Raw genomic sequence first — 13,805 nt, 5'->3', positions numbered from 1 at the left:
TTATAGGGGGGATCATGTAAGAGAGCTCATGCCCATTGCAGCCAGAATTTGAGTTCTCTGGTTTCCACTGCAGTTTCAGTGGCCTTGTCCTAAAAGGCTTTCTCTTTCAGCCCAGACCCCCATTTTCATCAGCAGCTAGCAATCGCTGAAAGAATGTTGCAGGTCTGGCCCAGCCTTCTGTTCATCATAGCACCCTGGTTTCAGAGCTGCAAGCATAGGGGTCAAATCCTAATTCTACCACTGATAGCCATGGGCCTGAGCCAGCACCATCCTGTACCCCAAATTCAGATACTCTACCTATAAAATGTTACCAGAATAGAGCAGAGATTCCTAAGACCCATGACAGGATGCTAACAAACCAATCAGATCAGGTCTGAGAGCTCTGATCAGAATTCTGGAAAAAGGAGCCACTTCCCAACCTCAAACCCTCATTGCCATGCTGGAATATGGGCAGAGAGTTGTAACAGCTTTGATTTCATAAAATAAGCCAAAAATATGGGATTTCAAGACTATCGAATTTCTTAATTTATAGCTTTTCAGTGCATTCAGATGCAGGCCAAAGGAAAGTGGTCTGTAGATGTGACACTGCCTGTAGCTGTCGGCTTGGGACCACTTTGCCTGCTTCTGAGCACCTTCTGACTGACTGCTGGAAACAGTGCATAGTCAGGGCAAGAACAGGAAATTCAGTGTGCTGAAGAGGAAGAGGTGGAAGGTTTGGGTCCACTTAGCATTTGTGCTTACCCTTGTTAAATATGTCTTTAAATTCTGTCTTGCCACTTGCTGGAAGACCTACCCAAGCTGTGACGTGTTCCATGTAGCAAGGGTGTGTGTGCTGGGGACTGCCCTTCATTGTCATGACAGTGGTTAACCTTGTGTACATTTAAGGAAATTGGCCCCAGGAAGGAGCTACCCTGGGCTGAGATTTGAATCCCAAAGAGTGACTCTGTCACCTGAGCTTTTGTGTTACACAGTCATTACTGGTTCCTGCTCATGCTACTGCTAATGGCTTTGCTCTGTACCAAGCGCAGAACATACAAACTACAACTAGACCCATTGTGTGCACATCTGTGAAAGAATAGTTGTGTTTAATAAACTGAATCTCATTATTTGTAGCAGCAAACACTAAATTATCCAGTCCTGAGCTTCTCCTCCTAAAGGAAATGCAGGGTTAGGTTCCTGCAAGCCTCTGGTCACAAAGTGTTCATAACCTCACCTCATGTGTGTTTCCATTTAAATATGCCTTGTTTAATGTATGTTGATTCATACACAGTGACCCACAGCCAACAGCACAATGGCTCATGCCTAGGAAAAGCATTTTTGATCTGCATTTCTCAGTGAGGTGTATCAGAGCCTTCCTGTGCAGAGAAACACCAGACAGAACTTTAGCATTAGCTGTAGACAACCATTTTCAACCACAAAAATCAGAAGCACAGGGGCTCTCAGTGGTTGAGAGCACTGGCTGCTCTTGCAGAGGACCTGGGTTCAGTTTCCAGTACCCACATGGCAACTAACAACCATCCACAACTCCACTTCCAAGAGATCTGATGCCCTCTTCTGACTTCTGCAGGCATTGCATGATGTAGATGCACTTACACACGTAAGCATTACATTCATACACATAAAAAGATAAAAAGTAAAATATTTTTAAAAATCAGAAGCAAAAATGTTAAAAATGTGACAATGCACAGAGCTTGAAAGGACTTTACCATAGAAGCCGAAACAAGAAGTCAGCTTGTTTGTCAGCTGGGAACATACACATCAGGCAACTCCAGCTTATTGTCACTCGTGGGTGCCTGTGAATGACTGGGGAAGAATTGAGAGTATTCATTTTGAGGCTACAAATAAATTTCAGCAAGCAAGGGATTCACAAACATAGAATCCAGGAATAACAAAGATTGGTCGTAATTATTCATTGTAGATCTTTCTCTGAGGGCACTGCCAGGCTTTAGGGTTGCTGATATACTTAACTGGATTATTGGTGTAGAAGTAACTTGGAGGGGCAGCTGGTGTGAGTTCTGAGTTCCAGACACTCCCCAGTCTTCAGTGGATAGGAAGGTGATGGGAGAGAATGACTGTGGAGCGCCAGGGCAGGACCACATCCCTCCCTGGGAGATGCTGATTAAACTGCAGCTTTGAAACTGCTGGTTTCATTCTTGTCCTCAGTATCATCCAGCTGTTAGTTTTGCACTTGAGTCTCTGATAGACCCTGAGGACTCAGAGATGAATTGACCCTGACCATTCACAGCCTTGCAGGAGAGACAAGCCACTGCAGAAAGCAATGTGCATAGAAGGGACTGTGATCTTGTAAATGACTGTGATCATGTAAATGAAGTACCACGCTCTCTGTGTGAGACAAACCCACAAGCAAGTGCAGACCCACTTTTTTAATCAGCAATATTCATTCAGCAAGTCTGCATCCAAGACTGTCCAGGTAGTAGATACTAGTGTAGGGACTGGGGAAAAAATCAAGAATAAAATGGGCATATAAGTAATCCTGGAGCTTATAGTCTAAAGGTAATATAGACAAAATAAATGCATAAATATGCTAGTGGTTGCTAAGAATGATAGAGAACAGTAAAGTGTGGGAGGAAAGAGAGGGAGTGCTGGGAGATGGGAGTTCATAGCATCTAAACTGAGGAGCAAAGACCTGAGGTGGAAAGAAAAGATGCTGAGTGGCAGTCTGGGGGCGGAGCATTCCAGGCAGAAGAACTGGCATGTGCAAAGGCTCCAAGGTGGGAGAATGTGAGACGGTAGAGTGGACAAGGGGAGCAGAAGCTGAGGTCATTAGGAGCTGGAGGGAAAGATGCACAGGACTTTATATCAACAGAGTAAGGGCTTGACCTCTTTCCCCAAATGGCAGCCACTCATTGAGGGAGTTTGAGCAGATGAGTGTCTTAATCCTATCCCCGTTCTGAAGGGATCCCTCTGACTACTGAGGGGACTGCTGCATCCAGAAGGAAGATGGCGGCTGGAACCAGGGAGGAGCACTGAGGTGCTGACTAGTGTCAGATTCTGGATATGAGCAGGGATGGAAAGCTGGCATAGTTCTGATGGATATCAGAGTGTCATGCAACTAGAATGATGGGATTGCTATTAAGGACAGTTATTAACTACTGCATGAGTGCTGGGAACCAAACTCAGGTCTTCTGCAACAGCAGCCTTAACCACTAGAGCCATCTCTCCAGCCCCCTTGAGGTGCTATTTTATACCCAGGTGGCAACGTCCTAAAATTCCATTGTTGTAGATACTTACTGGCTTTTTTTTAAACTAGCAAAACCCAGAAGATTTTTAAAAAATGTTTCTGGGGTTTTTGAGAAAGCTTAATCAGTAACATGCTTGCATGCATAAGGACCTGAGTCCAATCCCCAGCACCCGTGTAAAAAACTGGACATTCCAGGCATGGTGGCACATGCCTTTAATCTCAGCACTTGGGAGGCAGAAGCAGGAGGATCTCTGTGTGAATGAGGCCAGCCTGGTCTCCACAGTGAGTTCCAAGCCAGCCTGGACTACAGGGAGACCCCATCTCAAAAGACAAAAAGAAAAGAAAAGAAAAAAACACCAACACGGTGGTACGTGCGCATAATCCCAGGGCTGGGGAGGTGGAAAACAATGGTGCGTCTTTGGGGCTCACTGATCCGTCAACCTAGCGTAATCTGTGAGTCCAGGTTCCAGCAAGAGAGACCCCGACTCAAACAATGGTGCGTCTTTGGGGCTCACTGATCTGTCAACCTAGCCTAATCTGTGAGTCCACGTTCCAGCAAGAGAGACCCCGACTCAAACAATGGTGCGTCTTTGGGGCTCACTGATCTGTCAACCTAGCCTAATCTGTGAGTCCACGTTCCAGCAAGAGAGACCCCGACTCAAACAATGGTGCGTCTTTGGGGCTCACTGATCCGTCAACCTAGCCTAATCTGTGAGTCCAGGTTCCAGCAAGAGAGACCCCGACTCAAACAATGGTGCGTCTTTGGGGCTCACTGATCCGTCAACCTAGCCTAATCTGTGAGTCCAGGTTCCAGCAAGAGAGACCCCGACTCAAAACACAATATAAATGCCTCCTGAGGAATGACATCAAAGGTTGACCCCTTTGATGCACAGGAGCACATACACACATACACACTGCTTCTATAGTCAGGAATCTCTGAAATACAAACTATCTTAACATTGGACATTAAATTTTGAATCAAGGGTACTGGAAAAATGGCTTAGTCAAGAAAGTGCTTGCTATGCGAGCATGAGCATGAGGACCTGAGTCCCGCATAAAAGCCATGTGCAGAGCCGTGTTCTGTAATCCCAGTGCCTGGGAAGTGGAGACAGGTGCATCCCTGAAGCTCATTGGCCAGCCAGCACAACCTAACTGATGAGCTCAGTGAGAGATCCTACCTCAAAAAATAAGAGCAATTGAGGAAGACACCAGGGTTGACCTCTGGTCCCCACACATGCATGAGCACACATGGGCACACTCACATACACAAGCATGCACACACACATATACACATACACACGCAGAAAAATAATTTGCATTGGAATAAAGATAAAATGTATGAGCTACATTAAAATAAAAGAGTGACTAGGGAGATGAAGCAGTCACTAAAGTACTTGCCACACAAGCATGAGGATCTGAGTTCAGATCCCCAGCACCCACAAAAAAAATCTGAGCATTTTTATAACCCCAGTGCTGGGGGCAGGGACAGAGACAAATGGATCCCCAGAGCTCAGCGGCCAGCCAGTCTAGCTAATTGCTGAGCTCCAGCTTCAGTGAGAGACCCTGTTTCAAAAAATAATGTTGCTGGGCATAGTGGTACACACCTTTTAATCCCAGCACTTGGGAGGCAGAGACATGCAAATTTCTGTGAGATTAAGACCAGCCTGATCTACATAGTGAGTTCCAGGCCAGCTGAGGCTAGAGGGAGACCTAAAAAAAAAAAAAAAAAAAGGTAAATGGGTGATTCCTACTGTTTCTGGAGCATTCCTGTGTGCCTAGGACATGGCAGGAATTATTGCTGATACTGTGCAGCCGTCCCATGTGTGACCGTAATCAGCCTCATCTACTTAAAAGACAACTGAGACTTGGATAAGTAAAGTGGTGTTCTTCTGACAGCATGGTGACAGCTGGGCGAGGCAGGAGCCCAAACCCAGGTGTATTTGATCCAAGAACCACGTAGCTTCTGTTTAGTTAGCTTCCCAGAGAAGAAAAACTCTGAGACAAGGGGCTTTTAAAATCGGATCTGGGTGTTTGCAGACTCTATTTAAAGCATTTTAAAATGCTTATTTTGGCTAAATCAAGAGATAAGACATTCTCTGGAGAGGTGAGACTTTGGGGGAAACCAGTTTACTAATCTCCGACCCTCATCCAGCAAGCATGTACGGCTGGGCCTTGTTGAGGGTTTGGGATCTTACCTCTTACTGTAGGTGAAAGAATTCAGCATGACATGGGAAATGCCACCAGCAATCAGCTGGACAGGGACCAGCTGCTGAGCAAGGCAGGGCAGCTGGCAGCATGGAAGAGGGAGGAGGATACTGCCCGGTGAGATGGGCACAGCTCGTGTATGACAGTGGGCGTGCTTGAGGGAACCATGCTGCACCGCTGTGCTTAGCCTGCAGGCCACAAAAACACAGACAAGACTTGGTTTCCAACAGAAGCGGCATGTTCTGGTGGGATCAGAACGAGTTGGCCCACCGTTCAGGGTCATGTCTTCCAGTGCTATTGCCCATGCCTTGGATTGTTGGAATATGTAGGTCCTTGTGTGTGTCCTTTCCACCAGGGAGTGGGAGCTCTGATTGGTAGAGGCTATCTCTGTGTAAAGAGGCTGTGGTCCCAGGCAGACCTACTGACATCTCCACATCCCTTCCACCCTCTGTCCCCCGGGTTCCTTGAGCAAAGCACAGCAATTACAGCTTGATGGGGGCGGGGGGGGGCTCTGAGAGCACCGCCTTTCATTTCACTTAGAGTCCTCCTTATAGGCTCTCAAAAGGCAGGCTGCTTCTCCTGCAGTAAATCCCATGCAAAAACTTTTCCTGTAATATTCACTTACGGAATAGCTGTCTTTACTTTCCCCAAAACATGAATCTGCTCCCTGTTCCCTACGCACCATGAGAACAAGACTGTTCATAATTTCTCTTTTTAATCAGTGGCCAGGGAACTTGGAATCAAATCTGAACCTCACCCTGTTTCTACTTGTAGTCAGGTTGTAGTAGCCCTTTCTTCCTTGGGCCTCCATCTCCTGCAAGTCATGTGTGGCCTGTCTTAAAGTTGGTAGAGCATTTGTCTCACCCTTTCCTTCCAAGGCTTTTCCCCTTGAAAAGCTCTCCTTGGTCCTTATTGAACTTGGGCCTGCATTTAAATGGGGCTGAGGTGGAGGCTGCTGTGTAGAAGGCCTCTTTCTGGGGTCTAGCTCCCAGCCCAGACTCCATCTTCCATTTGCTGGGCAACCATTGACAAATCACCTGCCCTTGCTGGATCTTAGTTTCTCTGGAAATCAGATGATGGCTGACAAACTAACTGAAGCCCTTTCCATCCTAGGTTTCTAAAACTACGTTAGCCTCTATTGATTGTTGCAGTGGGCACTGGCGTAAGTAGTGGTGAGGATTGGGGGAATCGTAGGAGTCAAGTCAAAGGTCTGAAAAATAGAGAGATGCTTCAGGGTGAAGTGCCACCATCATCACCTTTCTGTGCTGCCTGAAGTGGGGAGGGGCAGGAGAGGAGCTGCTGAGCTTGACAGCTCTATCAGTCAGGTCACCCAGGGAAGCATATACTCTGGCCAGGGCTGCTGAAGGGCCTCCATCTGCCAAGAACCACTTGCCAGGTTGGTCACCAAGATGAGGTTGGCACTGTGACCCCTCTGTCTCCATACCTCTCCCTGGTATGTACAGAGGGGCCATCCTGGAGCATCTGCAGTTGAAGAGAGGGGACCCAGAGTTTTCCTGATGCTCCCTACCCATGTCAGAGGCCTGCCAGACATTGCCCTGTGAGCTGTCCCTGGGCAGCTGGTCTGGCAGAATCTACCCATAACTTCGGATCAGCTGGAGCTTGCCCAGACTCCCTGAGAAGTACCCAGAACTGTTCCTAATGGGAAGGATGATCCCTTCAAGAGGTTGTGGTGAAAAGAAACAGTTGGTCCTCTGATTCCCCAAGAACTGCCCATCTCTGCCTTTATTACTGTAGTTGGGTCCCAAAGAGACAGGCATGAACAAAGGAGATTCCCAGGAATACCTGAAGTAGCTGGGCTTGAAGAGAATGGAGGCACCAGGTCACCACCAGCAACCATGTGACCTGGCTCAGAGCTGCTTTGGGTCACCATGGACTTCTTACACAGTTCCTAGACTTGGGGGAGGAAGGGACAGTTGGGAGATGTGAGAGTCGTGGTTTCTGGATGGGACTTAAAGGCTGACTTTTAGCTCTGTCTGTAGAAGACACAGGAAGAATTCCCTGGAAGCAGTCTTTGGGCTGTGCTTGCCTCTGATCTCAGGCAGAAAGCAGAGCACTGGCTTCCCTCTGGCTCTGCTGCTACTGCCGAACATTCTGGTCCATTCCCTCCCCTCTGGGTCATGCCTGTCCTTTAGCAACTATTCATTTAAAACAGGGATTACAAGGATTTAAAAAATGTATTGAGATGTGGTTAACAGACCATAAAATTCAGTCTTAAAATATGCGATAGGTTTATAGTACATTCACAAAACTGTGCAACCAATACTGTTATGTAACTCCCAACCATTTGTATCATCCCCTAGAAGAGGCCCATTCCCATTGGCAGCCACTCTCTGCTCCTTCCCCTTCCTCTTGGTGATCACTAACCGGCTTCTGTCGCTATGGATTTTCCCATACCTCTATGGATTTGTTTGGTATTTTGTATAAACGGAGTCATTTAATACTTGGTTTTATGTCTGGCTTCTTTCACTTATTTCAGTGTCTTCAGGGCTCACACATGTTGTAGTGTGTCACTTCCTCATTCTTTTTGATGGCTGAAACCCTAGTGCATGGATGTGCTGTGTCCCACTCACCCTCTCCTATTGACAGACTCTAGGTGTCCCCACCCTTGACTGTTAGGAATAGTGCTTTGTTCATTCCTGTGCAACTGTTTGTTTGAACACCTGTTTGTTGTTTCTAGGGGAGTATATCTAGTAGTGAAATTGCTGGTTCAAACACTAATTCTGTTTAACTTTTTTTTTTTTTTTTGCTTGTTTGTTTGGTTAATTTTTTGAGACAGGGTCTTCCAGTAGCCCCAGCTGGGCTGGAACTTGCTTTTGAGACCAGGCTGGCCTGGCTCTCACAGAGATCCACCTGCCTCTACCTTGCCTCTCTCTGCCTCCAGAGTGCTGAGATTAAAGACGTGTGCTACTGTGCCTGGTCTGCTTAACTTTTTGAAAGACCACCAAACTGTTTTCCAAGGCAGCTTCACCATTTTATACCCCCATCAGCGATGCATGAGAGCACCGGTTTCTCCACTCTTGCCAACACTTGTTACTGTCTGTCTTCTTACAGCCATCCTAGTAGATATGAAGCTATAGCTCACTGTGGAAAATAGAGTCTACATACATTTTTTTCTGAACTTGTAATTATTCCACCTGACTTGTTTTGTTGTTTTTTTTTGTTTGTTTGTTTTTTTAAAACAGTGCTTGTGGGTTGGACCTAGGGCCTCTCACACACTCTATAGGCACTCTACTATTGAGCTATATCCTCAGTCCCAAAATCTTTTACGAAATAGTCTTACTGGCCTGGAGAAATTGGACTTAGTAAAGTACTTGTCATGTAAACATAAGGACCTTAATTTAGATCCCTAGGTGGGTGTGATACACACCTGTAATTCCAGCACTGGGGAGGAGGAAACAGAAAGATTCTTGGAGTTTGCTAGCCAGCCAGGCTAGCTGAACTGGTGAACTCCAGGTTTAGTGAGAGACTCTGTCTCAAAAACAGGGTAGAGGGGACCTGGAGAGATAATTCAGTGGCTAAGAGCACTGTCTGCTCTTGCACAGGACCCAGGTTCAGTTCTCAGGACCAACATGTCCACTAACCATCCATAACTCCAGTTCCAGGGGATCTGATGCCCTCTTCTGGCCTCCTCAGGCATTGCACACATGGATGCACTTACATACATGCAGGCATACACATAAAATAAGAAAATAATTAATAAAAAGCATAGGGTAGAGCGCTATTGCAGAGACACCCACCTTTGTGCTCTGGCTTCCTCATGAATACCCACACACATGCACACCTTTCCAAGCACACATACAGACAGAATATATACACAGAGAAAAAAGTCTTACTTCAGACCTTCTGTGTTTGTTAAATTTTTGTCCTTGTGACAAAACATCTCAGCAAAACAAGGTTTTCAGTTTTGTTTTTGGGGTTTTTTTTTTTTGGCACACAGAGGTGTCAGTCCATCAGGGAAGGGTGTGTGTAGCAGAGCAGGAATCAGACTCAGGGAAGGAAAGGGAGGGAGGGAAGAAGGATGGAGGGAAGAAGGGAGGGAGGGGGAGAAAGAGAGAGAAACTATAAGTGGGGAAGGGGGTTGCCTGTACATATAGGTTCTATCCTTCCTTTTAATTCTACCCCGAGGCCCAGCCTATGGGACAGAGCCCCCCACACTCAGGGTGAACCCCTCTTATCTTCCCTTCACCCAAGCCCTCACAGACACACCCAGAACTGATTAGCCATCACACCTTCCACATGCAGAACAGATATGAGGAGCCCCTTCTGGTGAAATGGAGATGGAGACCTGAGGCCTCCCTGCTCAGCAGCCCAGAGCTAAGCTCCCTTACGTGGTTTGCAGACCAAGTCTTGATGCCAGTGCTGAGGCATCTGAGGCTAGTCACCGGAGACTTCCTGCATAGTGCTGCCTCAGGTGTAAGCCCTTCCTGGTTGTCTTGGGAACACTCTGCAGCATTGGACCAAGTTGTGGGATTGTGCTCCTGTACTGGGGTTGCCACAGTGAGAAGACAGAATCCAATGGCTCCTATGAGTGCTTCCAGTTCTAGGTGTGGCTTAATGCAGCAGACAGGCAGTGAGCTGGAGAGGTGGGAAGGCTGGATTCAAGTCTGCTTGCTGACAGGAATGGAGTGGTGTGTGTGTGTGTGTGTGTGTGTGTGTGTGTGTGTGTGTGTGTCCTGAGACCCTGAAGCCAGAGGAGGCTTGCTGATCACCTCGGCTGGAGTTTCCCTGGGGTCCCTGATGTTCTTGATGTTCTGAGGTTGGGGATGGCTTCTGGCAAACACTCAAGTCCATTTCCATTCCCACCTCTGCATTAGCATTCGATGAGCCCCAGGAGCTCTGCCCTTATGTTCCAGGTTCTGGCGTTGCCTTGGCAGAGGTAGGATCCCTCCCAGTTCTGGTTGTCAGCTCTGCTTTGCACAGCTGCCAGGAGCAAGTCATCAGCTCAAGCTGTTCTCTTCTTAGGGATTTTAGGGTTGCTTTCTTCTCTAGTTGATGGCTAATGCTTTGAAAAAAGACTTTGGGTGGTATATACTGGGACTTAAATATAGAACACTGGGTTAACCTGAGTACCTGGTTGCTCCTGTGCCTTGCCTATTGAGTAAAAATGCCAGTGTCTCTCAAGGGATGCATCTCCCTAATTTTACAGGTAGGAGACCCAGGAGTGTTAGTCATTGAAGAGGAGGAAAGCATCAGTTACAAGTCCATTGTTTCATAAGCAGCTGTAAACCCAGAGTACCTTAGAGACCACCATCTAAATCAAACTCCGTGATCTACCGCATATGTTTAAACCATTGTTACAAACAGTTGTGTGCTGATTGTGTTTGTGCCTCTGAAATTCCCCAGGGAATACACACCAAGTTTCAGCTAAGGGGTTAAGATGGGAAGTGATGGTTGGGAGCAGAGGGAGGAATGGCTGTAGGAAGGCTATTGGATGGAGCCTGAATATACATGGTCTGTGCATAGGGAAGGACAGGCTGGAAGGTGCTGCAGGCTGGCACACAGCTCAAACAGAGCTATGGAGGTGCCTTGACAAGCTGACCTCTCACCACAGAAAGAGAGAAAGAAAGAGAAGGAGGGCCTTGACTGCCAGGACCAAATGCTTTGCCCTAATTTTTATTTATTTTTTTAACTTAATTTATTTTTATTTCTTATAAATGAATGTATTGCCTGCATGTATGTAAGTGCACCGATGTCATGCAATGCCCGCAGAGGACAGAAGAGGGCTTTCGTTCCCCTGGAACTGGAGTTACAGATGGTTGTTAGCTGCCATGTGGGTGCTGGGATTTGAACCTGGGTCTTCTGCAAGCACAGCCAGTGCTCTTAACTGCTGAGTCATCTCTCCAGCCCTGCCCTAATTTTTATATGGACAGGAGCTTCTGATGGATTTCAAGCAGGGTCTAGGCCTTTTCTCCATTGAGCCTGCTGCTGCCCTGACCCACATTCTCCTAACTTCACCCCTGGGAGGTTGCTATAAACCTTCATGATCTCCCTCCCTCTGATCCTATCCCTCCCCAGCATGCTCTACATCAGTTTTCTACCAAAGGCTTTCCCAAGTACAAATGTGAGTGTATCTCTTTCCTTTGTGAAGCACTATGCCTCCCTGTGGCCCACTGGACAAGATCCTGGCTTACCTGGCTCAGTAAGGCCTGGCCCCACCTCCTCCTGGGGCTTCACCCCACTGTGCCTCACCAGGCACCCTAGCTTCCTACCAGCTGTGTTATTGAATTAGTGGCTGCCTTTGGCTGTGCTGCTCCTGTCCTTCAGCTAGAGAATGCCTATTCAACCTTCAAGACCCAACACAAATTTCTTGAACCTCCTGAGGCCACCATGATATCTTAAATATGCTTCTGTTTTGAAGGTCATATCACCCTATAATCTACTTCCGAAATATTGACTGCTCCTGTTTTTTGGTTTGGTTTGGTTTGGGTAGGGTTTTTGATGTTTTGGTTTGGTTTTGGGGTTTTTTTGGGTGGGGGTTGTTTGATTTGGTTTTTTTGAGGCACAGTCTTACTATGTAGACCAGGACCAGGCTGGCCTAGAACTCACAGAAATCTGCCAGCCTCTGCCCCCAATCTCCCCAGTGCTGGGATTAAAGGCATGCACTACCACACCCAGCATTACTCCTGTTTTCATTTTTTGAATGTCTCTTGTGTGACAGAGCATCCATCGTGCCATGTTGATGCATTGTTTCGTGTTATTCTCACAGTACCCAGAAAGGAGGTGCATCTCACAACAGTCCCACTTACATGTGCGGAGGCTAAAGCTCAGAAGTGGCCTGACTTGCCAAGACATAGAGTCAGGGAGTACCAGAGCTGGAATTAGATCTCAGATCTGTTTGACCCTATTTCTGCATCCTTTCATCTCCTCCCATTGTAGGCCCTCAGATAGCACTGTGCATGTGGAGAACGAGTTAAAGAGGCAGATGCTGTGTGGTTGCTATGGAGTGAGGAAATGGAAGGAGGCTACAGTGAAGAGGGGTGGATGTCCTCAGGTTGAAGGGATGAGAGATTGTTTGCACCACTCCCCCAGGCTTGGGGTTTCCTTTTGCCTCCCATTCCAAGTGGCAGCCTCTGGCTGCCTGGGGACAGGCCTGTGGGACTCCAGGTTGAGATGGTGGCATGGTGATAAACTCCATGGCAATATGACTCTTCTCTGGGGCTAAGAAGGGAGAGAGGAGCTGAGAAGACACAGGGTATACACAGAGACTTCTGAGCTAGGCTCCTGAAGAGGAGGTACTCTGTGGGCTCGGGTGGCTTCTGCCTTCCCAAGAGGGACCTTGTCTATGAGGTCCCATCCCAGCAGGGGAAATGCCACTTCCACTTTTGCCCTGAATGAGTGGCTGGTTCTGGTCTCCCCGGAGACTTGTCAGCTGTATCCAGGTACAAATGCCGTTCCGTTCCCACCCCCAGCCAGGGAGGAAGGAAGAGAGAATTCAAGAGAAGGGAGATGTGGTGTTGCCAAGCAAGGTAGTAGGAGAGACAGCTAGGACAAAGCCTGCATTGTACCAAGCCTACAGGCAGCTCCTGGATAGCTTGGCACCTTGCCTGCCTCCCAAAGTCCAGACCTGGAGCTCCACCTGGACTCTCTTGGCTCCTCGGCCACACTCATCTGGTATGATGGAGATCCTCGGATGTAAGGCCAGCCTCTGTGTTGGAAGGCCTGCTGAAGGTACTGCCTCCTCCCTGCAACCACCTGAAAGCCAGGAGATGGTAGTAATGGGGGCACGGTCAGTGAAGCCTGGGTAACATGGGCCAGAAGCCAGAGTCAGCAAAAACTGCAACTGTGTGGCCCAGGGCCCAAATGAGAGACTGTTCTCAGCAGGTCACCTGACCGTAAAGGAACCCACTCCATGGCAGGTGGTCATCAAAGCCTTGCCCACTTATGAGCAAAGATCATCCCCATCTACCTACCCCATTCCAGCTCCTCCTGCCATGTTCTCCTGTGCCCAGGAGGCAGGGACCCCTGTGTGCCTGTCTGCTGCCCCACCCCACACTTACCTAGGGCCTCTGCTGTGGGGCTGGCCCTTCTATTGTTCCCAGAGGCCCTGCTTGGGTGACTGAGACTGGTGTTTGGGAAGTGATGCCAAGTTGAGTGGGCAGCTCAGGTGACGGGCATGGTGTCAGCAGCTTTTGCAGCCTGGCACCTGATACCTCTGGGCAGACAATGCTGGCTGTGTCCAGGCCCTCTAGGAGAACAGGCTATATTCTATATCACAGCCAGGAAACAGGCCATCTGAGAAATGCCTTTGTCCAGTCAGGAGATGGCTCCGCCACAGACCAGGAGAAGCAGGCTCCTAGGAGGCCCTAATGTGAGGAGGAGGTAGTCCCTAGACCAGGGACTCCAGGGTTTGAGAACCCTGCCCCTTAGTATCTGATGC

The 13,805-nt window shown here is 48.0% G+C and overlaps 1 protein-coding gene across 9 annotated transcripts in view; it reads left to right on the top strand.

Moving 5' to 3' along the window:
- Window positions 1–13,805, top strand: part of Snph (syntaphilin) — a 42,593-nt gene that overhangs the window by 15,955 nt on the left and 12,833 nt on the right. The gene's annotated exons all lie outside the window — the stretch shown is intronic.

The sequence above is a fragment of the Nannospalax galili genome, unplaced genomic scaffold, assembly GCF_000622305.1.
Source record: "Nannospalax galili isolate Female #2095 unplaced genomic scaffold, S.galili_v1.0 scaffold811, whole genome shotgun sequence".
Classification (NCBI taxonomy): Eukaryota; Metazoa; Chordata; class Mammalia; order Rodentia; family Spalacidae; genus Nannospalax; species Nannospalax galili.
The sequence above is the reverse complement of the archived record's forward strand: the minus strand, read 5'-3'. Positions and strand labels throughout refer to the sequence as shown.